The sequence below is a fragment of the Corvus brachyrhynchos genome, unplaced genomic scaffold, assembly GCF_000691975.1.
Source record: "Corvus brachyrhynchos isolate BGI_N302 unplaced genomic scaffold, ASM69197v1 scaffold565, whole genome shotgun sequence".
Lineage (NCBI taxonomy): Eukaryota > Metazoa > Chordata > Aves > Passeriformes > Corvidae > Corvus > Corvus brachyrhynchos.
Window position 1 is genome coordinate 604,931 of NW_008237911.1, and position 26,103 is coordinate 631,033.

The 26,103-nt window shown below is 39.1% G+C and overlaps 1 long non-coding RNA gene across 1 annotated transcript in view; it reads left to right on the plus strand.

Annotated features, from left to right (window-relative positions):
- The window catches only part of LOC108446449, a 72,504-nt gene that overhangs the window by 21,229 nt on the left and 25,172 nt on the right, over positions 1 to 26,103 (plus strand). Inside the window, exon 2 of the long non-coding RNA XR_001861626.1 lies at positions 7,854 to 7,996. This is a non-coding gene — a long non-coding RNA (uncharacterized LOC108446449). The remainder of the gene's footprint in view (positions 1 to 7,853; positions 7,997 to 26,103) is intronic.

Genomic DNA, 26,103 nt, shown 5'->3' on the forward strand with positions numbered 1-26,103 from the left:
GTAAGTTTTTTATATTTTAGACACACACACACACACAGAGTGTAGCTGCTAATTTCAATACTTCACCTCATGTTTGTCATCTTGTAGCAGTAATTTTTGTAGGGGTAGAAACTGAGCTGGAGAAAGACATTGTTTGTTTGTTGCTGCCACCGTTTGGTTTGCTCCCTACAGAGCTGTGTGATGGAAGGACACGCAGCCTGCTTGGACTGGAGCCCAACATCCCTTCCCTGCATCTCTTAGCAGAGGGAGTAGTCAGTCAGGTAACAGCCCTGCTTCAAACACTTGATTTTTTTTTTTTTTTTTTTTTTGAGATGGGATTTGTTTTGCATAATCACTGATGTTATTTGGAGTCTACCAATGACATTAAATTTTATCAGCTGTTAGCTTTAGGGTCGGTACTTTTGCATTGCATGTATGAACTTGAAAACAGCTTGGCTGGAGTTTTGACTCCTGGCCCCTTGCTTTGGCTTATGTTTACAGACAGAGGTTAAGATCTTTGGTCTGTAAAGCCTTCCCAAGTGAAACGAGCTAACTGCGTCCCTGTAAAACCTTAAAAATTCACTTGGCAGAGCATTTTCAGTCCGGGTCATTCAGAGAAGAGGCTGTTTAGGATGTATTGCCACCCAGGCTGGGATTTCTTTGGGATGCTAAGCATGCCTTATGGAGCTTGCCTTTGAACCACAGGTGTTTGGTATGTGCCCTGTGTTGTGGCAGGTCAGAGCCAGAGGGATTTCTGAGTCTTCTGCTGCTGAGAATTAATGGAATAACCCCTGCTTTTTAAGCAGGGGGAATTTACAGTCTTGTCAAGGTAGGGGATGTGGAAGATGAGTCTGGAAGAGCATGGGGTGTCAAGGGTGGGATAAAAGGGAACCTGTGAGAATGGCTGAGTGCTTCTCTTGCCAGTGATACCTGTGAGTCCTTCACGTCTGAACAGCACCAGGCCCTCACTCAAACAGAAAGGGCCATCTCGAGATTGAGTCTCAATGTATAATTCTCTGCTTCTCAGTTAATTCAGTCTTGTTAATAAATCAGTAAGCCACTTGGATTCTAATGTGATTTAAGTCACGTGAGCTGAACAGTTTTTTCCTTGCAGCAGTCACTTTCATTTTGATCTCTGCATTTTTACAGAGTGATGGGACTCAGAGTTGCTCAGCACTTTTTGTTGGCTCTGTTTAGTTTTATACAGAGACCGTCCCCAAAACAGTCAGAGGATGCTAAATTTTGACATATAAACTAGATTATTGAGCTTTTAATTATAGGAAGACTTGCACAGAATAGGAACAGTAGGTGTCTGCAAACAAACCCACTTTTTTCCCCATTTAGCTCTCGTGGGAGGAGATCTTTCTCTCATTTCAATTTCCTAAAGTCATAGAATGTCCTGAGTTGGAAGGGACACACAAGGATCATCAAAGTCTAACTCCTGGCCTTGCACTGACCTATTTTCTTAACTTTAAAATGCATTTTAGAATGAACGAATTTATTCCTAAAAATGTCTCCAACCCCCCCACTAGGGAATTTTGAAAAGTTGAGTTTGCTGTGAGGTTTTTATCATGCTATTTTTGACTCTTTTACTCTAAATTTTGTGTGCCATTGTTTCTATTGGTTATGGCTTTCCAAAGAGCTAGGCTTTTGCTGCAGTCTTGCACTGCTGATGTAAACTGAAATTATGGCACCATTCAGTTAATGGCGGTAATTTTGTTTTAGGCTTGACTTTATATCACAAAGTCTTTGCAGGGCTGCAGGAGGAGTGGTTTTCTTTCACCAGCTGTTTTCATATGGATACTTGTACTCAAGTCAGTTCTTCAGTAAGTCAGAATAAGCCTAAAATTTGGAGTAACGTTTAGGCATTCCCAGGAGTTATAAAATTAGCATAATAAATATATTCTCAAGTAAAGAGTAGTGCAATTTCCTATTGATCAAAATAACTTTTCTGGTTTTTTTTTAATGTGAGCTGAGGGACTGCCATAAATGTTACCCACTAAGAGTAATACATAGTTCTACTTCTATGTTTTCTTGTCTTTAGTAGATGAAATCAAAGATTTGCTGAATTTTTAGTGGTGCTTTTCTTAGAGATTTGAGAATCACAATGCCGGTGGTGAGCCTCAGATTTGTTGCTGCCATGTCCTCTGATTTTCAAGCCTTGAGGGCTGAAAACATTTTCATGCTGAAGCTGAGATTCCTACAATACCTACATGGTCTGTACATGAGGAGAAAGAAAAATACTGAGTTTTGTGGGCTTTCAGTGAACACCTGAGTTGGAGGTGTTCTATTTAGTGTAGCTCATCTGTGCCAGCCTGTTTAGCCTGAGGGTTGAACACAGTGTTTCAAAAAGGACACGGGGCTTGCAATCAATACCTCGTGGCCAACTGGCTGCCCTGCTCTGCTCCCTGGGCTTGATCTCTCTCTTCCATTCGTGTCACTCAGAAAATTCCCAGTGACTTGGGCTTTTGAGACCAACCCCCTTTCATGGAGCTCTTTCTCATTCTTGTGCAGAATTTAGCTGGATGAGATGGGGGTACTGAGACACTTAAAAATTTGAAAACTGTTTTTGTGGAGGTTTGTTTGGGTGGTTTTTTTTGTTGGTTGGCTGGGTTTTTTTATTCCAACAACCATGGGTAAGCAGCAATTTTTAGTTTCAAATCAAAAGGGGATTGATTTCCCTTCTGAGAGTGGATTAGAAGAGATCTGTTCTGAATGCATAAAGAATCATCCCTGGTGGTAGGAGGGGCAGAAGGGAAGCACAGGCCACTACTGTGAAGTTAGGAGATTTCAGGCAAGCTCTTCTGAAATGTCCCTGGGCAAACTGTCCGTGCTGGTGTGATGGTACATAAATCTGTATGTTGGGTATGCAGTAATGACAGGAATGATACATTAAAGGAATTATTTTCTATATTAATAATCCATAATTCAGTCTAAGAAATGGTAAGAGAAAAGTTTTACTAGTGTAAAATTGTTTCTTCAGTAACAGTTTAACTATGTGACAAGTCATTTCCTGGAAGTATTTATATTTCTTTCTATATCTTGAAGTGTTCCTTTAAAATCCTTCTGAAACTTCTTTGGGTTTTTTGGGTTATTTTGGTTTTGGTGGTTTTGTTTGTTTGTTTGTTATTTTGGTTTTTGTTTGTGTGGGTTTGGTGTTTTTGGGTTTTTGTGGGGTTTTTATTTTGGGTTTTTTTTCGTTTTTATCCTGTTTCTGGTTTTGATCTGTTTGGTTTTGGTTTGATTTTTTTTTTTTTTTTTTTTTTTTTTTTTTTGAGAAAATAGAATAAAAAGATCTTGACACCTGTGTTAATTAAATCACTGGCCAGTGGTACTGCATGGCAATGAAGCCAAATCCTTTCATCATGACTTTCAAATGCCAGTGCCTGCTGCAGGGGCTTGTAGAGACAAACAATTTCTTGATACACAAAAGTCCTTCTGGGATGCAGTGAACTTTGCTATTGGAAATTGAAAAGGGTTTAGATTTGCATGGAAAGATATTTATAAGATGTCCTGTTCCAAAAGTGTTCGGAGATTAAAACTGCAAAAGGAGACTCTGTTAAGGTAACTTAAACTGGACCAAATTCCTTGATTGCCTTATCTAGTGATAAGAAAGAATGTGCTCTTTCAGCTACTCATAATATACAGAAACATCTCATTTATTGGAAGAGAAAGACTGGATTCAATTGACCTTCTCTACTGGCATGTGGGTTGGCATCAAAGCACACAATGCTGCATTTTCTTTTCATTTGTAAATTAATCGAGGAGCTGAAAACATTGCAAAAGAAGCTCTAAGAATGTAGGTGATTGATAATGGATAACTAGATGAAAAAATGTAAATATAAGATGCCCGAGATTTCTCTTTTGATTGCACAGGATGCACTTGGCTTGTCTGTGCTCCTTGCCAGGGATGCACATTCCCTCTGGTGTCCCTGACTGTGTCGTGGTGCCACCTACACTTAAAAAGGGTCTTGCATTGTCTAATGCAGGAGGAGGAGCACTGCCCAAGCCTGCAGGGCCTGTTTTAATTCCTGAACCAAACTGGTGCTTGCTTTTGGCAGTGGAGCTTCTTAGTAAGGGGTGTTTCAGTCATGGTTAACAGGGCGTGCACTTTCCGCAGTTCCCTATTTCCTCACATCCTCATCTCTTTGCTCAGTTACTCTTTCCTCCTCCATGCATTCTGCTTGGAAGTATTTCTGTGATTTGTCCCAGTCCTTCACTTTCCCCACACATTATTGCAGGCTGCCAACAAGCAGCATGCTGCCAAATGAGCTAGCTGCAAAGGAAAGCATATGGAAAGCCCTATGGAAACAGGGGGAATAATCTGAAGACCGCAGCTTTAACAACAGCACCGACAACATGCATTGCTAGGAAGGAGCTGTTTTCACTGGGGAGTGAGCAGCTTTGGCTCCAGTGCTAGGAACAAATGAAATTCTCTGAGCAGTGACCAGGGTCTGAGCATGGATGTGTTCTGTTTTGCTGCTTTGTTTAGCTGAACTCAGCAAAATTCCTCCCTGAGGTTCACAAATCTGCACACTTAGTGTACTACACGCTGAAGGAATTAGAAGAATTTCTAGATTCTTCTAAAATTGCAGCCCTATCTACTTAACAATGTTTTTCAGATAAATGTCCTTGGAACAGCCAACTTGAGATAGAACCCAGGTGATCGTGGTAAATGCAGGAGTTAGAAAACTTAAAAGACTTGTCCGAAGCACTTATACCCATATTTACTTTGTTTTAAGTGGGAAATAAGCACCTGGCTTGTGGCAATCCCAATTTTAGAAAGTCATGCATTCTGCAGGGTGTTTAAATCAAAATCAATCTCTTTGTCCTCAAACCTGGTGAGTTTCAGATTTATTTCCCCCTTCTGTTCTTCTTCAGCTGACATGGTCTTCTAGAGACATGCAGAAAGTGATGAAAATGAGATTCATTACAGCTGAGTGTTAGCTGGGTTTTATTGATTTCTTTTTTCGTCTTTGGCACTCTGTTTTCCTTTGTTTCACTTTTTAATGGTAACAAAGATGCCCTGGATGAGGCTTTTCCATGACTGCATCAATACATAGCATTGTGTATAGTTTTCTATGCCTCTATTTTTTAACTAAAAGTAGATAAACCAGAAATAGGATATCCAAGGTTATCTTCAGCTTTTAGGCTTAAAAGTTAGGTAAATTTAGCTCTGGGAAACACTATTACAGGTACTTTGTCTGCAAGGTCAGGTTAGTGGAAACTCTCCAAGCCCAAATGGTCGTTGTTTTGCAAAGGATCTATTAATATGTATTTTTTTTCTTCCTATGTTGATAAACAGATGGTAGAAAAAGCCCCAATTTACAATGCCTTTTTTTTTTTTAAATAATGGAGAGTGAGCTAGGAGTGTTGAAGTCTCTAACTCATCAATTGGTAGTAGTCAATGAACATCTTGTAGCCAAGTTTATTTGGGTTTTCTCCACAAACTCCTAATTTTTTCATAAAAGGAACATTTTAGTGCCTAAGATTTTTTTTCAGATCCATCTTCAGCTGGACCTGTTGGGGCCTCTCACCATCTTCCCTGTAGTTTGTGTAATGCCTCTATTTTACTTTGGAGTTTCAGTAATAAAAGGACTTGTCTCTGAATTGACCAATTTAAAGATTATTTAGGAACAATGTTTTAGCAAAGGTTGTATTAGGAATGAAACCCAAATAAATTTACAGCTTAGTGCTCCTTTAGCCATGATTTTAAATGGAAGGTAATGCACTAAATAGAAGTGGAAATCATGAGACTGCCCTTAAATTTTGTACCTGCAAAAATTCAGTTGATTGGGGGTGTGGGAAGAGGAAAAATGGTGTCAAAAGCAAACAGAAGAAAATCTCTAATGTGCCAGTGATGATGGGGACATATATTTAGCAGGTCAAAAAAGAGACAGGTTTAGTTGTCAAGTTGCTTTTCAAGGCAAACCTCGGACTTTGGAGATAGTTGATAAAAATGGGCAACCCCCAGTTTTACAAGAGTAAATGGAGAAGTCAGATTTGGCTGGTAGTGAGAGTTCCACAGAGCTCAGTGCTCTGACCTTTTCTGTTTCCAGCCAACGTCAATGACCTAGATGTGGGAAATAAACTAATTGAATTTGCTGATGCCACAAAATCAAAAATTGAGGTCACTTCTGAGCAGCAGGTAAAATTCAGAACTGATTTAGATCTACTGTTTAAGGGGCCTCAGAGAAAGCAGATGAAGAAATTGCATGTCTACAAGTGGAATGCAATACACATTTGGCTTCAAAATAAATTCATGACTACGCATTAATGGGATTGAACTCGAGTGGGAGAAAATTGAAAATAACTTTGAGGTAATAGCTCATGCAAGGTGCTGTCAGGCCATGTGACAGGGTGCTGATGCACCTTAGAATGTCAAAGAGAAGATCCCTTAGAATTCTTTAGTTTTTAATAAGAGCCTCAAGAGAATGAGCAAAGCTTCAGCAGTGCAGTGGTGAGCGCAATGCCATGGATAACCTTTTCTTTTTTGCTGGAAAGACTCTGTGTTGCTGTTAGTGGGATGTCTAAGAACCTAAAGAATAAACCAGATGTTATGGGGGGAGAAAAAAGCCTCCTCAGAGGGGTCCTGAGGTTGACTGGTTTGGGGGATTTTTAATTTTTATTTTTTTTTTTTTTTGTAATAATGTGCTATATCTTATAAAATTCACGGAACTTGCTGGGTTGCTCATCACTGTGCTTTGCTCTCTGGGTGCCCCATCAACACAATCACCTTTGCCATTGAACTTATTTTCATGTTAGAAATTGCCCCTACTGCTTCAATTATATCAAAAGTTAAAACAGAATATCATTGTTCTAGGAAGTTGAAGTTAAGTGATGGTGTAATCCTGATGGTTTGTTCTAGGGTTAGAAATAGCTCAAAATAATCAATTAATTAAACATTTATTTCCTATTTTTCTGTTTGCTTGTCCAGTGATATTTAGTTTAGTGCCCATATGATCACATCAGATACAAGCTGCCCCTTTCACCTTCCTGTTCTCAGGGTAAATGAGAGATTAAATCTCCTTTCTATTCTCTTTCTTTGCATATTTCTGGTTTCTTTTGTGAACATGGGTGGCTGGAACTTCAGGCCCTGCTGCAGGTGAGGTTCACCAGTGTATTCTGAATTGTGGCAATTTCTTTTCCTATCTCGGAGATAATCATGAGATAGACAAATGAAATTTTGTCAAATGAAATTTTGTCAACTGTCATAGCATTGAACCCTACTGGAAGAGCTGTCAAATGCTATTTTGTGGCTCCTTAACCTGAGTTTGTTCCATTTGATGAGCTCCTGCTGTTTTGCTGAAGCTTGTGGTGACATCATGACCTTTTGTTGTGATGTGTGAAAATAATTCTGTTCCAGTCCTTGTGATCATCCTGCCTGCTTTGTGCAGTGCTCTCCCCGCCCTCTGCTGATCACATCTGCAGCTTCATCTCACTAAACGCTTCTTGTTTTGGTGCTCAGGTCACATGTTAGTGGAAATATTAACAGATACTTTCTCTTCATCTCTCTTTCTGATCATCACCTCTTCTCACTAATCTGGTATTCCTGTTCAGCCTGCAGGATTTCTGACCTTCCTGTTGTTCTGGGGCAGATTTAGGGTCAGGCTTACCCAGGGCCACTGTTCCAAGGGCTCTGCAAGGGCTCACACAGTTACTGATTGTCCTTTGCCACTGTGTTGCAGAGAAGGAGGATGCAGGTAAAATTCAGATGTCACTGAGCTCTAAGAAAGGAGGGAATTGATATCTATCATATCCCCTAATATCTGCCAGCAGTGCACTTTGTAAGCTGTCAGGTACTTTATCAAAGATTACACGGTGTTGTGAAAGTTACTGGTAAATTTTCAGCATTGTTTTTTTTTCCTGTGCAGCGCTTCAGAAGCAAATATTTCAATTGGAGCTTTTAGCAGCAGAAACATCACAGGCTGTACATCGTGTTCCTCACACGCCCAGATCCCTTTCATCTGAGCAGTTCAGGTTCAGATTGTGTATGCAGTGCTCAGCTCTCATCACAGTGAGTAGAATCAAGTGTTTGTGTTGCTGATGAACAACCCAGGCATGTCTGTTTTGAAGTAAATCCTGCAAGATCAGAGACATCTAGCATAAGTAATAGGCTCTTAAACTATGGTAATTAATTAACCCTTTGGGATATGGCAGGGCTGCCAGTAATTACCTGTGGCAAGCACAAGTAATTGGAGCTGTTGCTCTGATGTCTCAGAGTTGAACCTTGGTTCCAGTCGGTGGTTCAGGGTCTCCTTTTTAATATGCATCAGAATAATACATCAGATTTCAGAAGCCTTTGCAGAATATCCTTTCCAGTTCTTAATTGCGTGTGTTATTTTAACCTCAGCTATGGAAAGGGCTTCATCCCTATTTCCTGAAACTATCTTATGCTTCATCACTGTTTATATGATAGTTTTAGCCTTTAATTGAGTTTTAAATGCCAGTGGTTCCATGTGACCTGATCTCCAATAGTGTGTTGCAGTCTTTAAAGTACAATCCAGTCTTGCAGAAGTGAGGGAAAATTCTGATTTAAAAAACAGACAAGTGTCTGGTTTTCAGTTGGGACCATGAAACTCAGTTATGTAGAGGAGGTAATTAAATTCTGAGCATGTCAGAGAAAAGTTCAGAGTTTAATTTTTGCTTGGTCTTTGCCAGAAGTATTTCTCTATATGGTGATTATTTGCTGTTTCCCCTCCATCACAAGGTATTTCTATTTAGATAGGCAAATCCAGAGGCTGAGTAGCTTTCCATCTCCATAGTGAACAGTGTATAATCTAACCCAGGTTAGTGTGTGCTACTTGATAAGAGCAGTTCACCACCTCTCTCTGAAACATGATTTGTAAACTTTTAACTGTCCAGTCATATTTTGTTAATTTTTCCTTTGGACATAAGTCATGTTTGTCCATAATAAGGGAATGATAAGAGGGAAGGCCTGTCTTTGCAAGCCTCTCCCTGCTTCTCTCTGTTCATTTGCAGTATGGGATTGGGGAAACCCTCCCTTGGAGAAATCAGGGAGGCTTGCAGCAAGGAATGTGAAGTGCCACATATCAAACCAGAAACATCTCACACCTTTAAAAGTAAAAAATCCACCTAGGAGATGGATGGAAAATTTAATGTGATGGTTGAAATTGAGGGATTGAAGGCTTGATAAATTCTCCTGTTGAATCAGTACATGGCACAGCCACACGATGATATAACAATCAAGCCAAAGCTGCTTTGATCTGAAATGGACTCTGAATGCAATAATTTTACCCATTCCTCTCCACTGCTGCATCCTCCATGATTTCAGGGAGTGCATTTTGTTGGCACAGCTGACTGGACCAAGAGTGAGAAGGGTACTGCAGCCAGCTTCTCCCTGCATGGCCCCTACACTGCCCCAGGGCACGAGGAATAAGTGGATTTTCTGTTTATTTTCTTTGAGATGGGTTGTGAGTTTGAAATGGGCTGCTGGGACAGCAAAGTGTGAGCATGCAATAACACTTCCACAGAGAAGAGTATTAACTTTTCCAGGAATCTAAGAGCTGGCCTTTTTTCTTTTTTCCATTAAAAGTGCTTGGTTTGCCCAGTTAGCTTTCTTCGATTGCTGACACTGCTGTGTTTACTCTGTCCATTAAGCACAAGGGAAGCTCAGCTGGTGTTTGTTAATATTATAAAATATCCCCATCCATCACTCCTCTTCTGAGACTGAGCCACCAAGCAGGAGTCAATGATTGTTTCTATCTTGCAGGTAATTTTGCTCTAAAGTACCAGTTGTATCTAAGTTTCTGTAGCCCTTTGTCTGTAGATTGTTACTCCTTTTTCTTACACTAAAAAGTGCCATGCCCAGAGGTGTGACATTTATATTTTGAAAGCAAATTAATGCTTCAGCTGCATGTTAAGATTAATGTACTTCTTGCATTATGAACTGCTTTTTAATTCCCCTTGGAACACCTGCAAATGCAGTTTTGCACAAATGCATTTGGTTTTGCTCTGGAGCCAGTAGGAGTAATTTCATTACAAATGTTCTTGGGCTACTGCTAAGGAATGCTGCTTGCAAAGAATACTTTGAAGTACTCATAAAAAAAATATGAGAGATATTAGTTTAAAGGAGTAGATTGTGAGTGTGTGTATAAGTATTAATTCAGATTCAGTGCTGGCTATGAAGGTATTCCTTGCTAACCTTGTGAGAACTGCATAAATTCCCTTTAAAATACACCAGCATTGCAAGGTGAGAGATGCATGCTGCTCAATATTTCCTTCTGGGAAATAGGAATGTCTGGCTTTCCATTAAAGTGGGAATTCTCAGGGCCATATCCTATTGCTGCACATAAGCAGGGACCCTTGGAGGTAGAAAAAATTCTGTATCTGAAAAGTGCATCCTAGAGTTTGGGTGTTTCTTTTGACTTGGAAAGATCTGAGTTCTGAGGTTCTAGACTGATAAAAACTGCCTTTTGTCCAAAAGAAGGATCCAAAACAGAAGCCAAGGACTGATCTACACAGAGTTGCTCACACAGAGTTGCTCACACTGTGTTAATGACCTGAAGAGAGGCTCTGCAGAGGCAGAAACTGCTGTCAAAGCTGTGTGTCTAAGAAAGCTGGGAAGGCACACATTTAAACACGGGCTGGTGACCCAGTATCACTTGCTGTGCTTTGTTCTTCCCTGGGATTACAGGAAGCTGCTGTTTAATTAGGATGCAGGCAACAGAGTGCCTCATAAATTAAGTTAACACATTCCAGCAATGGTTTAATTCTCATGGAGTTTGAGATTCTGCAAACCTTGCAGACTGGCTTTCAGATCTGAGGATTCATTAAAGTAGACTTTAAGCTTCTGTTGTTTTTTTTCTGTTGGTCGGTTTGTTGTTGATTTTGTTGTTTTGATATTTTCTGTGGTATTTTGCTTGTTTTGGGTTTTTTGTTGTTGTTTGGTTTGGTTTGGGGGTTTTTTTTGGTTGGTTGGTTGGGAGCTTTTTGTCTCTTTGTTTGTTTTTTATTTGTTTGCCTTTTTTTTTTTTTTTTTTTGTTTTGTAATTCTTCCTTGGAATTACAGAACCACTGTGAGGATAGATATATGTGCAGAAGGTGAGAATGACTTGCATGAGTGACTTTCTCTCTGTAAGAGAGATACCATGCTGCTCCAAGTGAACCTTGGAAAAATTGTTGGGAACTGTATTTCCAGGCTGAAATTCAATGTGCTGGTGCCACCTCTCCTCCCACCGTATTGTGCCTACCCTGCCCTGATGTAATCTATGAGAACACTTTGGGAAAATCTCAACTTCTGCCTTACCTTTGGATCCTAAGATAGGCTCCATTTATTGGTTCGCTACATGACAAGGAGCAAAACTTTTATTTAAGAATGGCTTTTTTTTCTTTTTCTTACTGTAGTCATGCAAAAATGCAAAACATAAAAGTCACAAGACAGGTGTGGAAGTTTTGGAGTTAGGTCTAAATTCACTTTTTCATGTATTCTGCTCTTATGCAACGGTATGTTTATATATGAAGCCGTGTACTTCTGTCAGTATTCTTTGAAAGTGTGTTTTAATCTGCATTTTATCTTGGATAACTTGGAAACTATCAGTGGTGTCAGAAAGGCAGCTTAAAATAACAGCTATAAAAAATAAAGTCATCCTAACAAAGATGTTCAGGTGTTAAAATACAAATGCTGCTGTGGAAAACTGACTAATGGAGCAAATGTTTCAGGATGCATTTTTTTAGCTGTGTCATGTTGTCAGCGAGGGGACAAAGATGGACATCAGGTTCTTCAGCAGTGACCTTGTGGCCAAATTTTTGAATGTTCTCGTGCATGTTCTGTGTTACTGAGGGATTTCATTTGAATCCAGCTGCCTATTTGCTTTTCTAAATAATTTTTTTTTTCCTGTTTGATAGTATCTGATGAAAATGTAGAAGCCTGAGAAAACATCTTCTATTTCATCATTAGGAGTCAAAGAAATGTCTAAAGAAAATTATTTTTGTCTAAGTGTTAATGGAAAAAATACCAAAGAAACATTGGGAAACTCTTCAAGACTGAGGAACTTGAGAAAATATTTTTCTGTCTTAAGTTAATAACTGCAGAAACCACTCATAAATATCAGAAACCTTGATTCACAGCAGGTATTCTTTTCTACATTTCATTTTCTTCTGGAGTCCACACAGAGTAATGGCCTGTTATTATTGTAAACCAAATACAATTAAACTTGAATGCAAGGTATCTGACTGGTAAGTAATTATTATTGTATCTAATCAGGTAAAAGATGTGCCAGCTCAAGAAAAGTCCAGACCATTCCTGAGGCCATTGTCAGCTTAGTAAGGAACCTCTGGACTTTAATCAGCAGTAAAATAATATTAGCTATTACAACTTCTAAATTTTCTTGTTTAGAGAAAACAAATGGAAACTACAACCACGGAAAAACTCTCTGTAGATATTTTGTTGGACATGGAGAATCATAAAATTGTGTTTCCCAATTTTGAGTTTTTCTAAAATCAATTAAAATCAATTTTAAAAAATTATATTAGTAATACACTGCAGAGATGACATATATTTCTTTAGCTTGTTGCTTTTGAGGACATGGTAAATAAATAATTGGACTAATACTGAGCCACAATTGTAAAGCTCATCTTTCAGTGCACCCACCTCCAGGTAAATGTAATCATTTCACTCCCTCTGAGTAGCTGCAGAATGTTTAATGGGAATTGGTCTTCGAGGATGCATTTGCCATCAGCTTTCAATTTGAAGGGTTCTTAAATCTGAAAAAGCACGCAGTTTGCAAATTGATTTGGATGAGCCAGCCCTAAGTCAGTAGTTAGGAAATATTTATTTGATAGTTTTGGCAGCTTAGCTTCACCTGCAATTTCATTTCCTGTTCCATCCTGGGGTGTTCCAGTAGTCTGCTTCACTGGTCCAAGTGGTACTGGAGCATTCAGAAGCCTGGTTTAACCTGGAGATTGATTTTGGTATCCCTTGTGTTGTATTAATTTCAGACTGTATTCGGTGAGCCTAAATACTTCAAATTTGTGTTTTACTTTTTTTTTTGCCATAGTGTAAAATTGGTTCCCTCCCTCCCTGCTGCCTTCTGTGACTTTATCACAGAAACATTTAAGATTACAATGTAAAACATAACTATCTCCTTCAGACAGCTTGACTGTAGGATGAAAACAGTTTATTGGACCCTTTTTATTTCATTAGAGTGTGCTGTTTCTCAGCTAATGAAGTGAGCTAGAAAGAAATATTTTATATTTAAGGCAAAGCGGTTGCTAAGATCAACATAGACATTGACATTGGCTCAAATTAGGTTCCAAACAAGGAAGTCATCATCTCTGGAAAGCTTCTGCCTGCAGCATTCACTCCTGGAAGAGGTCACGCAGAGACAAGTGTCTCATTTTTCAGAGGGCTGATAATATTATGATCACTGATAATGTTTCTTGTTAGCTGAGATAAAATCAGGTCTTTGGCTTTGGGATAAACTGGGTTTGAAATTCAATCCTGATAAGCAGGGAGCTTTCCTGTGAGGCCGTGTGGGACTAACTGTGGGATGCTCAGAGGTGCAGTATTTTCCCTGATGTTCTTGCTTGTATTTGATACTATTTATAATACAACTTGTATCTCTGACTTCAATCTGTGATATGAATTAATCATTAGTGACCTAGATATTCTACTCTAGCATTCACTATTGTGGATATACCATTGAAAAATTTCAGGTGGGTTATTCCAGTACAGTTTTTCCCTTTTTTCTCTAATTACTTTAGATTTCTGTGGATACCAACAACCATGTCTCCAAATATTCTTCATTGCCAACAAAACTCCAAGTTTATTGAGGAATGAGGTGTTGAAAGCAAGTGATTTTCATCACAGAGTGAGACAGGGACCCTGATCTTGTAAACTAAATGGGAACTGATTTTAATTAAGCCAACAAAAAACTCTTGAGATTTCTTTACATTTGGGACTTCATTTTAGTCAATCAGGATGAAATTGAGACTTCAAAGTACCTGTGGGCATTTGAGAAGGAAGAGGAGGAGACAGAGGTTTGGACTAACTCAGGAGCCTACCCTAGACTTATTTTCATTATTTGGTTTCCCCACAGTTCGTGGTTACTTCTGATAATGTTTTGATTAAGAATTCTATATTGAAACCATTCAGAAAGTTCCCAAAATATGGTCTCCTTATTTTAAATGTTCTGATTTCAAAAAACGAGGACTTTGAACTTATTTTCTTGATGAATTTTGCCAACAAATTTCAAAAGTGCATTCCTCTCAGGTTCAGTGCCTTGTACAATAAAATCTTCACACTTCTCCCTCCACCACCCACTTATGTGGTGACAGAACTGCATCAATAAATTGCATCAAATCATGGCACGTCTATATTTGAATACAGATACAGACAAAATTATGTCAGGAGTGTAGTTTAATTATGCATTTGGGCCTCTCACAGTGGTATTGACAATGTTTTATGATTGATAGTTTCTGCTTTGGGGTTTGTTGATTAGCTGTGATGCCTTGAACAAGTTTTGTTTTTTTTCTTAATCAGATGACTGCTTGAGTACTTCTGACATGAATCCTGACTTTGAAATTGGCCTCCACAGATTTGTGCAGCAGACACAGATTTATCACAGGGGCCCAAGGAGCTGATTTCTTACATTACTGCCTCGGAGAGGCAGGAATTCTCCTGGCTTTGTGATTCTGCTTCTTCTCTTGGTCAGAAAAGCAGCGTTGCTGGAATGCCGTCGTGAAGGAAACAGAAACTGGTGTTGGGATGTGATGGCATGGTGAAAACAGTGAAATCTTGATTAACAGCAGTGGCTGTACCAGCTTGAGGGATAAGTATGAATGTGAAGCACATTTCTGGTGGTTGCAGTATATGGGCTTCCACTGGATTTTCAGGTGTAATTAAACAGGTTGGCTTTGATACCTAATGCACCACAGACTCTAATTTCTTACTGCCTGACAGAAGCTGATCCTTTAGTGCCCTGTCTGTTCAGGTGTGATCAGTATGGGCAGTGTCCCAGGAATCCTGAGACCAGAGCAGATGACAGGAGAGCCAGAGCTGCCAAGTTTTCCAACTATTTCTTGTCTATTATTGCCTTAAAATATTTTTGGGAAGATGCCTGTATTCATTGAAAGCATGGACAAAATGAGGCTCAGTATAGGGGATCAGGATTTTTTTTTTTTTATATAAGATCTGATCTCCATTAATTCAAGCAGTTAACCACTGGGCCTTGCTGGTTCTTTTCTCATGCTGAGAAACTGATTCACCTGAAGAAACTGAAAAACACCAGGTTCAGAATGGAAAATAATCACTAAAGGTGTTAATTTTATCTGTGGAACTCTTTGCCCCAGGATGCTTTTGGTGCTAAGATTTCACAGGAATTTAAGGAGAGGCTGGTCAAATTCATGACAGAGAAATCCTTTAGTAGCAGTGAAAAGTGCCTGACCACAAACTGATGGAGGAGTATTTTAATGAAATATCAATACATACCTTGCCTTTTTCTTAAGTTTTTTAGAATCTTTGGCTACAGTCAAAGCAAGCTATTGGGAATAAGTGGTCTTTGTTTGACACACTGATGCTGCTCTGTAATCAATCAAGCCTTTAGCCTACTTGTTTTGTAGGTTTTATTAAAAATAACCAGAAATTTGACTTTGGGGAAAAAAAACCCCTACTCTCTAAGCATGTCTATATTGATTTTGTTTGTGTGCTTTTTTTGTTTCAGCTTATTCCCTAATAATCGCATTTTAATTTATTCCTTGTAGCTGACATGTTGGTCGTTTCCCAAAATGACCATTTTCAGTTGTCTCCAAATGCCTATAGATCAAACACCTCTTTTGCTATTGTCCTTAAGTTTCCCCCAGCTTAATAAATACAAGATAGTCTTTGTAATCTTGTTTGCTTTCAGTGGTAAAACACAAAAAGTCTGAAAGAGATTTGGGATTTTTTATTTTTAGTGGGGTGAGCTGCTTTGTGGGGGTTGGTCCTCAAAAATTGAAAAAAATAGGTGCATAAATTTCCTCTCAGTTCCCATCTCTTGAGTACCTATTCAGTGCTGGCCTGTGCAGGAAAATCAGAATGAGTTCTATATAGATGATAAAAATGAGGTTGTCATGACCTATGCATGTGTTTATCCAGGCCCTTTGGTATTTTATGGCTTTCTGGTGGGCATTACCCAGAAATCTAAATATGAAAGCAAATTAAAAAGGTTGTTCACTTCCCCAGAACCCCAGTCTGCAGAACAGAAGCGTTCTTGCTATAAAGGAAGTCAGCATGTAATACTTAAGTGGCAGCTTAATCATGGTAAAAATGGACTTTTAAAGCAGGGGATTTTCAGCTAAACCACAGCATTTCCACTCAGTTATATTGCATTTAGTCCTTTTTAGGATGCCCTTCCCCTGCCCTCTTTCTATCTTTACGACTGGAAGTGCTGCAGGGAGCTTTGCTCCCTCTCTCCCCCAAGCCTGGCCCTAAGCATCAATCTCCTGTGGGTGGGGTGCCTGCATGTAGCTCTGGTAGAATTAAAAATAGGTCCCTTGGCTGAAGAATTCGGAAGTTTTGCTAAGTCAGGAATCTCTGAAAGTTTCCAGCCAGACTGACAGGTAAGAAAACACGCTGTGCTTTGGCTCTCTTGTGCCAAAATGCTGTATTTTCTTTGAGTTTGCTGGAGTGATGGAAAGCTTTATCACATAAATAATGCATCCGTTTATCTCAATTATTTACTTTATTATTGCCTATGTGCTTAAGGGGTAATTTGTATATATATTTTAAAGAAAGTCTTTGAAAACAACCACTAAGCTTTAGCATAAACAGTTGGGGTGGGTTTATATCTTATAAAGTCTGACTTTATAACCTTACACGGTCTTTCTCTTTCCTGGGTAGTGCACAGTATAACTTCTATGCAGAGAATAGAAAATCTGTTTTAACTTAAAATTGTGCTGATTTAATCAAAAAACAACATTAAAATTTTTCAGCTTTAGTTACAAGCAAGGCAACCTCCATTAGAAGGGAAAGTGTTGCACTGAACACTGGATATGGAATAATTTATTCCCCCCACCCCCCACTTGACCAGCTTTGAGTAAGAGGCAACTGCATGACCCAGAACAAAATTAAACAATTTTAAATTTGAAGACAAGGAAGCCTTTACTTCATATGATTATGTTATAATTTCAAATTGTTATAAGTTTTGAACTTTTCTTAATCTTCTTTGGGAAGTCTGAAACTTTGAATGGAACTTAGTTTAGACTTCTGTGTTATAGTTACTCAAACAAAGTAAAGGTGAATTAAAAATCAAGCCTGACATTCTAAATCTAAATTTTGGCATAAAAAATATAGTTTTATTTATTGCATTCAGTAGAAAAACACAAATTAGAGTTTCTGGAAAATCTACTTATTTATTTATTTACTTATTTAAATGTCAAAAAGAAAAGTGAAAAAATGTCACCAAATTTCACAAATTGGTGTTTTTCTTCAGTAGTCTCCCACACAGAGACAACAGCACAAACCAGAAAGGTAATAAAAAGTAATTTACTGTATTGCCCAAGTTGCCCTTCTCTGAGGAATTAAAATATTCTCCAACTTTCCCCATCTATTGATGTGATGCTATTTTAATTGCATGTCAGTGCCTTGGAGAAGGGTGGGTGATGAATTGCACCCACAGGAACGTTTGGCGCATAATTTTTTTTTTTGGACTTTCAATCTGATGCTGCTCACTCGAGGCAATAAACATGACATCTCTAGAAAAGGAGTGTATTACTTGATGTCACGATTATTAATCCCCAATCAATCCTGGGACTTTCTGTGACAAACTAAATTAAAGAATAAATAAAATAAAATTGAAAAAAAAGCACCAAGCATTTGGTGTCCCCGCTCTTTTCCCACACAGGGCAAATATTAAAAGAGTACAGTGAACTTTCAGGTGCTAAATTATCTGGCCAAAGTTTTTACAGGTAAAATTACGGTTGTTGGGTCTTTTGTGAGAGTGAAATACAAAAGAGAATACTTGTTTGAGAAATTTTCTTTAAGCAAGGGAGAGTGAAACGTTAAGACTGAGCAGGTAGGAATGATTATGTGGAAAACAGAGCAGTTGAATAGTTGCAGTAAAGGATAAGGAATCCAGGATTTGTTTTTTGGTTTGTCCTCGTGATTCATTTTACTTTCAGGTATACAAAATTTGGCTGCTGTTGTCCTTTCATATATGTGGGGTGTTTCCTTTGATGAGTATCTGTAATTTTAGGCCTTTTTTTTTTTTAGGAAAAAGAATTGATGCAGGAAAAAAACCCCATTCTGGTCATCCAGCACTTCTGATTTCATCTGTTGAATAATTAAAAAGAAACCAGAATGTGGATGAGTTAAAAAAAAAAAAAGTGTATTTTTTTTCTAGATGTTCTATACATTCCAAAATTTTAAACAGTGCTCAGGAAGATAAAATACCACCAACACTTCTGATCCAAGGCTCTGCTATTTTATATTATTTTATGCAAACATCCAAATGTTTAGTTGCTGATCTACCTGTATTTGACTCCTTGTGATGGCTGATCTTCATTTATGCACCTCTCCTTAGAAGCAAGACCAAGAGAGGGAACTTTCACTTCTAGAATGAGTGAAGCCCATATCAGTCAATGATCTCATGTTTTTTTTAGGCGGAAACCTTGGATTGTGCATTTCTTAGGCCACATTCAAACTCTGGATCTGTTGATAAGATTTTCAACCTGTTCATCTCACAAGCACCAGTGCACAGCTACCCCAGCATTTATTGTTTTCCCTGACAAGGCAAAACAACTGGGGTTTATAATAATTTACCTAAAAGTGACGCACAGCAGTCAGCTCAGATGAAGATTTAAAACAAAAAGTAAACAAAAAAATAAAATGAAACAAAAAATCCTGCTGAGGGTGGGCCAAAGGATCCTTGTTTTGTCTCCTCCATGAAGAGTGATCTCAGGAGAGGTAATTGACATTTCTGATTCCATTATTAGATATCTGGTCAACACTCAGTCTGATAAACAAGCTCTTGACTGATTTTTTTTTTTTTTTAAATTATAAAGAAATGTGCTGAAACGAAAATCTTTCCGTTAGAATACAAGGGTGCTGTACTGATCCATGACTTCATTCTTGCTTGCCCAGAAAATCCTACCAAAATGTGAGATATAAAGGCTGACATGGGGGTTTCAAACTATTCCAGGTGCATTCACCTGGTGAGGGAGCCCTGGGTTTGCACACTGATTGGGTTTTATTGGATTTTTTTTCCATAATCCTACAACTTCGTGCTTTGGGTAAAGAAAAGCAGCCAGGTTGAGCTTGACAAATAGTAAGAAATACTTCCCATTTCTTCCCATTACAGGTTTTGCCTGTAACAGGAATCCTCCTTGGGAGAGATCTGCTGTTTCTTCAGGGTTATGCTGCTTGTTTAATGTTGTTGACTCACAGCCATGTTATTGACAATAAATGAATTACCTTCCAAAGTGAGGACTCACTAGAAGATATTTTATAGGTCTTAAAAGCAGCACTGTCAGGAAGGATGGTCTGGAAAAGAAAATTGTCTTTCTTCAGCTTCAGTGGTGGGAGTTTTTGAGGACTGAGCTGTTTAGTGCAAGAAGACAAAGCAGGATTCAGAATTGGGCTGTCATTTCCCACTACTGCAATGGGAGAGATGACCTGAGTCCCTGTAAAAAGATAATTTTGTTTCACTCTTACCCTTGGCAAGGTTGATGACTGAAAGTCAAGCTTGATTTTTAGGTGAGGAGTCAATACAATGCAGGGGCATGTGCTCTGGAACTGAATGCACAAGACAAATGAGGCTGAAGGGGGGAGGGAAGGAAGGAGAATCCAGAAACTCTGTCACCCACTTTTGTCTCCCACTTTTACTGTTGGTTTCTCCTCTTGCTGTAATTTGCTAAATAAGTATCACTGAAAATACAAAAACAACAACAACAGGGAAAAAAAACAACCCTGCCTCCAAGATCCAAACCAGCTCCAAACCCTCTCAAAACAAACAAAAAATCACCCCTTCCCTCCCCACGATGTGGCAAAGGTTTTGGTGCTGCGGCTCTGCCAGGTTCTCAATTGAAGGAAAATTAATCCAGTGCTTCTTAACAGTGTGGATTGTGCTTTGATTATTGTTTTCAGAAATTAAAAATATGGCCTGACTTCTCTCCAGCTGCTGCTAAGATATTAAGCTGTCAGCCTTCCAGTGTTCATTCAGCACAGGTTTCCAGTGAGGCACAGAATGTCACAGCTAAGTGACGGTCAATCCCATAATACCACACATGCCTGGACCAAGGAACAGCTTTCACAGCAAATGAGGAGGGTCTCAATCTGACCTTCCTTACATTGATTTTTTAGGTCTGTTGCCTTCTGTGGGGGCACTTCTTGTTAATATGGTGAGCTCAGAATCAGATCAGACGCCTCTGTTTAGAGGATAATGATAGCATTTTGGCAACTCTTTTTTCCTTTTTTTTTTTTTTTTTTTTTTGTGTCTGCTTTCTAAGAAAAGCAGGAAATTAACATTTCTATGTTCCTTAATCCCCTTTAGGTTTAATTCAGTCTCCATAGGTAAAATCTATTTTATTAGAGGTGATTATAATACAATTCCTGCAGGTCAGTGTTTTTCTTTTCTTGCTTATGCCTTGTAGAACCTTTAAGGCAGAGATTCACACAGCATCTCACTCTGATATGCTATAAATCTTTACTGATTAAATTATGTACTTGCTCAGATTTTCCTCATGAGTCTGGGAGTTAAATATATGCCAGAAGAGTCTTCTGATTATACCAAAAACTAGTCCCAGGTACCATGGTAGAAAAGCAACTTTTAGAGGTGGTTCCTGTTCTAAAGAGTTCGTGTCCCGATTCTGGCTTGTGCACGGGTATTGATCCCTATAAATCCAAGGGGAAAGTAATCCAATTCTGTGGGCACAGAGCCTGGGAAGAGTGTAATTTAGGAGAATATTTGATCATTTGAATTTGGAAGCAAAAGGTGGAGGAAAAACACAGTAGCTCTTCATGAGGGAGGAAGCTGTGGGAGTCAAACCTCATCTGTTCACATGTATTTCTGTGGAAAAACTCCTCAGAGATAAACAGGGCCAATTTTTATGACTGACTGTATGGAATTTTATCTTGATCTTGCCAGCCCTCTGCATGCCCTGTGTTGGGAGTTCCACACAACCCTCAGTTTTCTGTCCCCATGCCAATGCTACCAGAGAATAGCAGATGTATTACCCTTGCCCTGTGCAGGTCTTAAAACAATTTTCCCCTCCCTCTGTGAATCCTCTCTTGTATTGTTTTATTCTGTAAAGGCTTTTACTTAACAGCAGAAAAGGGCTGTGTAATCTCCCCTCTCTCTCACAAGTATATACTGGGGTTTTTTTCCTGGTAATTCTTATAACAAATCCATTCTCTGCATACCAGCTTGTAAATTGATAACAGCAATGTCTTTGAAAACAAAATCAAGGAGATATTAATTTCTGCTGAATATTCTACCTAATCCTGCAGACAGGGTGATTTTTTTTTCCCTGTCATTAGAAAGTATCTCTCTGATCTTCAGAATGATCAAAACAATTGTCATCTAAATATTTTTCTAATTTAATCATACTCCTGGGGGGTGGGTGGGTGGGTGGGAATTTTTCGGTTTTTATTTTCCAATTTTATTCTACTCAACAATTTCTTTCAATTCTATGAGCAATAAATTGAGTTATGAGAACTGTAGCCTTCAGCTAGTATGTGAATGGTGCTATCAGATTGGACTGAGCTGCTTATTTCATTGTCTAGATAAATGTTTGGCTGGTATTGAGACCTCATATGAAGGATAGTACACAAAATGCTGTCTTGTTAGTCCCTGTGAATGCATTTGTTTCTGCTAAGACAAAACAGTCACAAAATTGCTGCAACTCTATTGTTTTAATAGAAGGCAACAGCTACTTTTATAATCAAGACCATAAAAAGTAGATATGTCTAAAACCTAGGGGATTTTGAGATTGGTGACTGGAATATCTGTGATTAAAAATGGGTGATAATTTATTGCTGGTGAAGTGGTTTGATGAATTTGACAGAAATATAAAAATATAACCTTTGGATTACTTTTGGTGGTGTGGATTTTTTTGTTCGGTTTGGGTTTCTTTTTGTGTTGCTTAGGTTGCTTTTTGGGGTTTTTTTTTGAGAATGATTGTTATTTTTTATAGCAGTAGCATAGCCCCTGAGGAGTCTGGGGGAAAAAAGTCTGCTTTGATGGTTTGTGCACTTCCATAGCGTGTGTTTAACTCCACAGTAACTTTAAGGGAGGACTGCACAACTTAGCATTTATTAAGCATTATTAGAAGTCTTCCATGGACTGTGAAGGAGCCAGAATTTCCCCCAAAAAGTTTAACAGAAGTTATAAAACAATCAAACTTTGCCCTAAGGCAAAGACATCTGTCTTCCATGACATAAAAACTTCATTTACACAGAACGAAGGTAGCAACTTTCCTTTTTCCAGTCCTTCCAAAAATTCAGCTTGAATTCAGTCCATCCAAAAATTCAATGTCCTGACAAGTCTGCAGCCCTAGTCTCCAGCTGAACACAGTTTTTGATTAAATTGTTTGTGTGAGGTACATCTGCATTGCATAAATGAGGGATTAGGTTGGTCTCAAGGAGTTAATTGTGTAAAGGTTGTTGCTGGAGGTGACCAGACTGGTAGGTGATGGAGACTGCTTGGAGAGTGATCAAAAGTTTTGTGACTTCCCTGAGAGCACATTTTACTGCAGCATTCTGTTGGGTGGTAATGTTTGGATGCAACCAGGGTGGTTTGTAGGATCAGGGATGTGTGTATTTGGGACGGGTAACAGAAAACGTTAGGGGATAACATTGCTTTAGTTGTGAAGTTAATAACCTTTTGTGAAGTCAATAACCTTTTGTAAAGTCAGGGTAAGACTAAATAATTATTGATTGCTGTGGTTTCAGATAATCACGTGTATGGGATCATATATTCACTGGGACTTTGCTCAGAGCCACACTGCACTTTGATCGGGGACAGCTGGAACCAGTTAACTCAGAAGTCAGCTATGAGTGTCAGTCTTATCCATGTGCAGAATAACCAAGACCTCTGGCTGAATTTAGTCATCTTTCTTTTATTTAGTTGCAATTTCTAGCAGGCTTGCAGTCGGACTATCACATATAAGTGAAGAACATTTCTGATTTCCCGCTTCCTATTGCTACTGTGAAAGTTAAAAATAGAGATTATGGTTGTTCACTGAATGGCAGTTGTAGGAGTAAGAAATTCTCAGATACACCCTGCATTTCAAAGAGTGGCTGTTTGAAAACATGGTCATTCCTGTAGTTGGAAGTGTGAGGGGAAAACACTTTGTCCCCCATCATCAGCCATACATCTCACACAAAATTTTCAGCTTCAGTCATTTTTCAGTAAGAGTGAACTCTTAACAGGCTGGAAATTGCTTTCAGGTGGAAAGGCTCCTTGCTCTCTGAAAAGTGCCCGTTTGCTGTAAAAGAACATGGACTTGAAGCTGCTGTTTCCAAGTTTCCAGGCAAACCAAGCAAAGCTCCACAAGGAACTCACCTGTGCATTGAGATAGTAGAGGAACTAAGTTTCACACACCCCTCTTCTAAAGGTTTCTGTTCTTCAGGTCTCTGTAAACAACAAGAAAAAGGGCTCTGCTCTCCCTGTGGCCCAGAACCAGATTGGTTAGGGGGCATTGGAGCAGAGAGAACCCCACAGACAGTGTCCCTCTGGGCCCTGGGCATTAGCTTTGGATTTGCCAGATGGTGCCTGGTGGTTGTTTTATGGTGGACTGCTCTCCTGTGGGACTGTCTGCTGTGGTTAATAAAAAGAGAAGACGACTGCCTGCTCTCTTCTTCATACCTTCTTCTGCAGCTCTTTGGTTATCCAAACAGCTGGGAAAGAGCTTGCAGGGCTGTGTGGATAGTGGGGAAGGATGAGCAGTTACCAGTGATCAGAGGAATGAAGAAATCAGGTCTTGACCATGCTGAACAAGGCAGAATAGCAGATCCTGGCAGGTTAGGAGGCAAGGTCAGGATGAAGAAAAGCCTACAGATAGAAAGAAAAGTTGTCCAGAAAAATTTATGCTTGCAGTTCTTCTGAAAGGATCATCATTTTTTTGGTTCAACCAGGTTCAGTTCAGTCAGCTCAGTGTGGTAAGGAGCCTTGTTCAGTTGTCAGGGTTTTACATCTAAAAAGCTTTGTTTGTTGGGAATTAAGAATACTGAAAAAAATGGGTATTGAAAAGTCTGTGCCTTTCACAGTAACAAACTTATCAATGACTCAAGGCATTATTTTGGTTGAGGAATAACTACATAGAACTTTTTTATGGCCAATGTCTCTGACAGTGCATATATATCCTCAGTTTGTGAATAACTTGTGAGTAACTGGATGAGTGAGTGAGTGAGAGGCACTGTTGTGCTTCTAGAATGACTTAAAAATCCTGGCTGAGAGGGAAGTTACGGACTAAGAGTGCAAGATTTGTGTGAGAATGTGGTTTGTGTGTCTTTCTTTGAAATTTAGCTTTAGATATCTTGTAGTACTAACCTAGACAGGGAAGGTGTGTTAAGTTCCAAATTCCTGATTTCTTCCTGCTTGCTTTCCTGGAACTTTCAACTGAGTCTGTCATCAGGCTGAATATATGAGCCAGACTCTTGTATCAGATCACATGCTGGTGTTATAATTTTCTTATATCTATATAAGAAAGGCAGCTAGGAAATCTGACAGTTTCTTTTAATAGAGCTGTTCCTCCCAAAATCATTCTGATTAAAGGTAGAAAATGATACTTGCTGAAAGCTTAGGAACAGGTTATAGTAAGGAAGTCCTTTTATGTGTACAATCTCTAGATTTTCCCTTGTCTTAAGGGGGAATGAAAAGAAAAAAATCAACATTCCACAGCCAATATATCCTTGTTTGGAGCAGAGAAATTGAGAAAGATACTTTCTCAGCTTTGAAGTGAGCAGGGTAATTTGTCTGTCTGTAACACTTCCTATTCATTTCCTGCCTCTGTCTAACCAGAAAGGCTGCCTGTGATTGCTTGACCCTTATGTGTAAGAAGACCAGATTATCAAAAGCTTCCAAATAGCAAAAATAAACAAACCCTAAGCCCTGGAATTAAGGCTTTCCTCTTCAAGTAGAATACTAACACTGGTTATTGCTCACAACACTTTACCTGGATCACTGCGGGCACCACACCTGCAGGCTGTGCCTGGAGCCCCAGTGGAAGGATGGCAATGCCAGCTGCTCCTGCAGGAAAGGAAATCACCCTCCAGTCCCTCCAACCCAGTGGTGTTGGCCAATGACCCCAAAAAAACTTGTACAAGCAAATTTCTATGTACCAAGAGTACACTGTTAGCAGACTCTTGTTTAGAAAATGTTGTCTCCGTTGGTTAACCTAGAATTCATCTCTGTAATTTTAAGTATCATTTACCAAATCCAGTATCCATATAGAACCCTTACTTCCCTTTAAAGCTGGCAAATCACATCAGCTCTCCGAAATGGTGTTTGAAGCCATCCCAACCTCTCCCACACATTATCGAATCCGTTTTAATTAAAGTTCAGTTTCAGTTTATAGCCTCAAGCCTTAAGCTCCATAGCTCAATTCTTCTCTCAGCCATGTTGAACAGACTCGTGCTGAATTTTGAGCTGAATATAAATCTGCAGAGATATTTTTCTGAAGCTGTTCAGAAGGTGTTTCTTTGCAGTACTACTTACCTGGTACAATTTAAAAGTGGAAGGAATCTCATGCTCTTCGATGGCTGAAACAACTTTGCTAAATAAAGTAGTTTACTCTGATATCCATAATGTTTTTGTGGCCCTATCAGTATTGTACTTTTTCATAGAGGAAAACCACATAACCTTCTGTCAGTGAAGAGCTGAGGCTGAGTTACTATTTATTGTCAGTAAGTAGTGGAATCACCATTTCCAGAAACATGAAGGAAAAGGCATTTGGGCCAATTTGGATTTACCCAGGGCATGTCTTGCCTGACCAACCTCATTTCCTCTCTAATGAGATGAGGGGTGTGTTGACAAGGGGAGAGCAATGTGTGTTGTTTCCCTTGCTTTAACAAGGTCTTTGGCAGGGATTCCCACATTTGGTGAGATATGGACTTGATAAATGGATGAGAAAGTGGATGGAAACTGTCTGGACCCTTCAGAGGTCCTGGTCAGTGGCACAAACTGA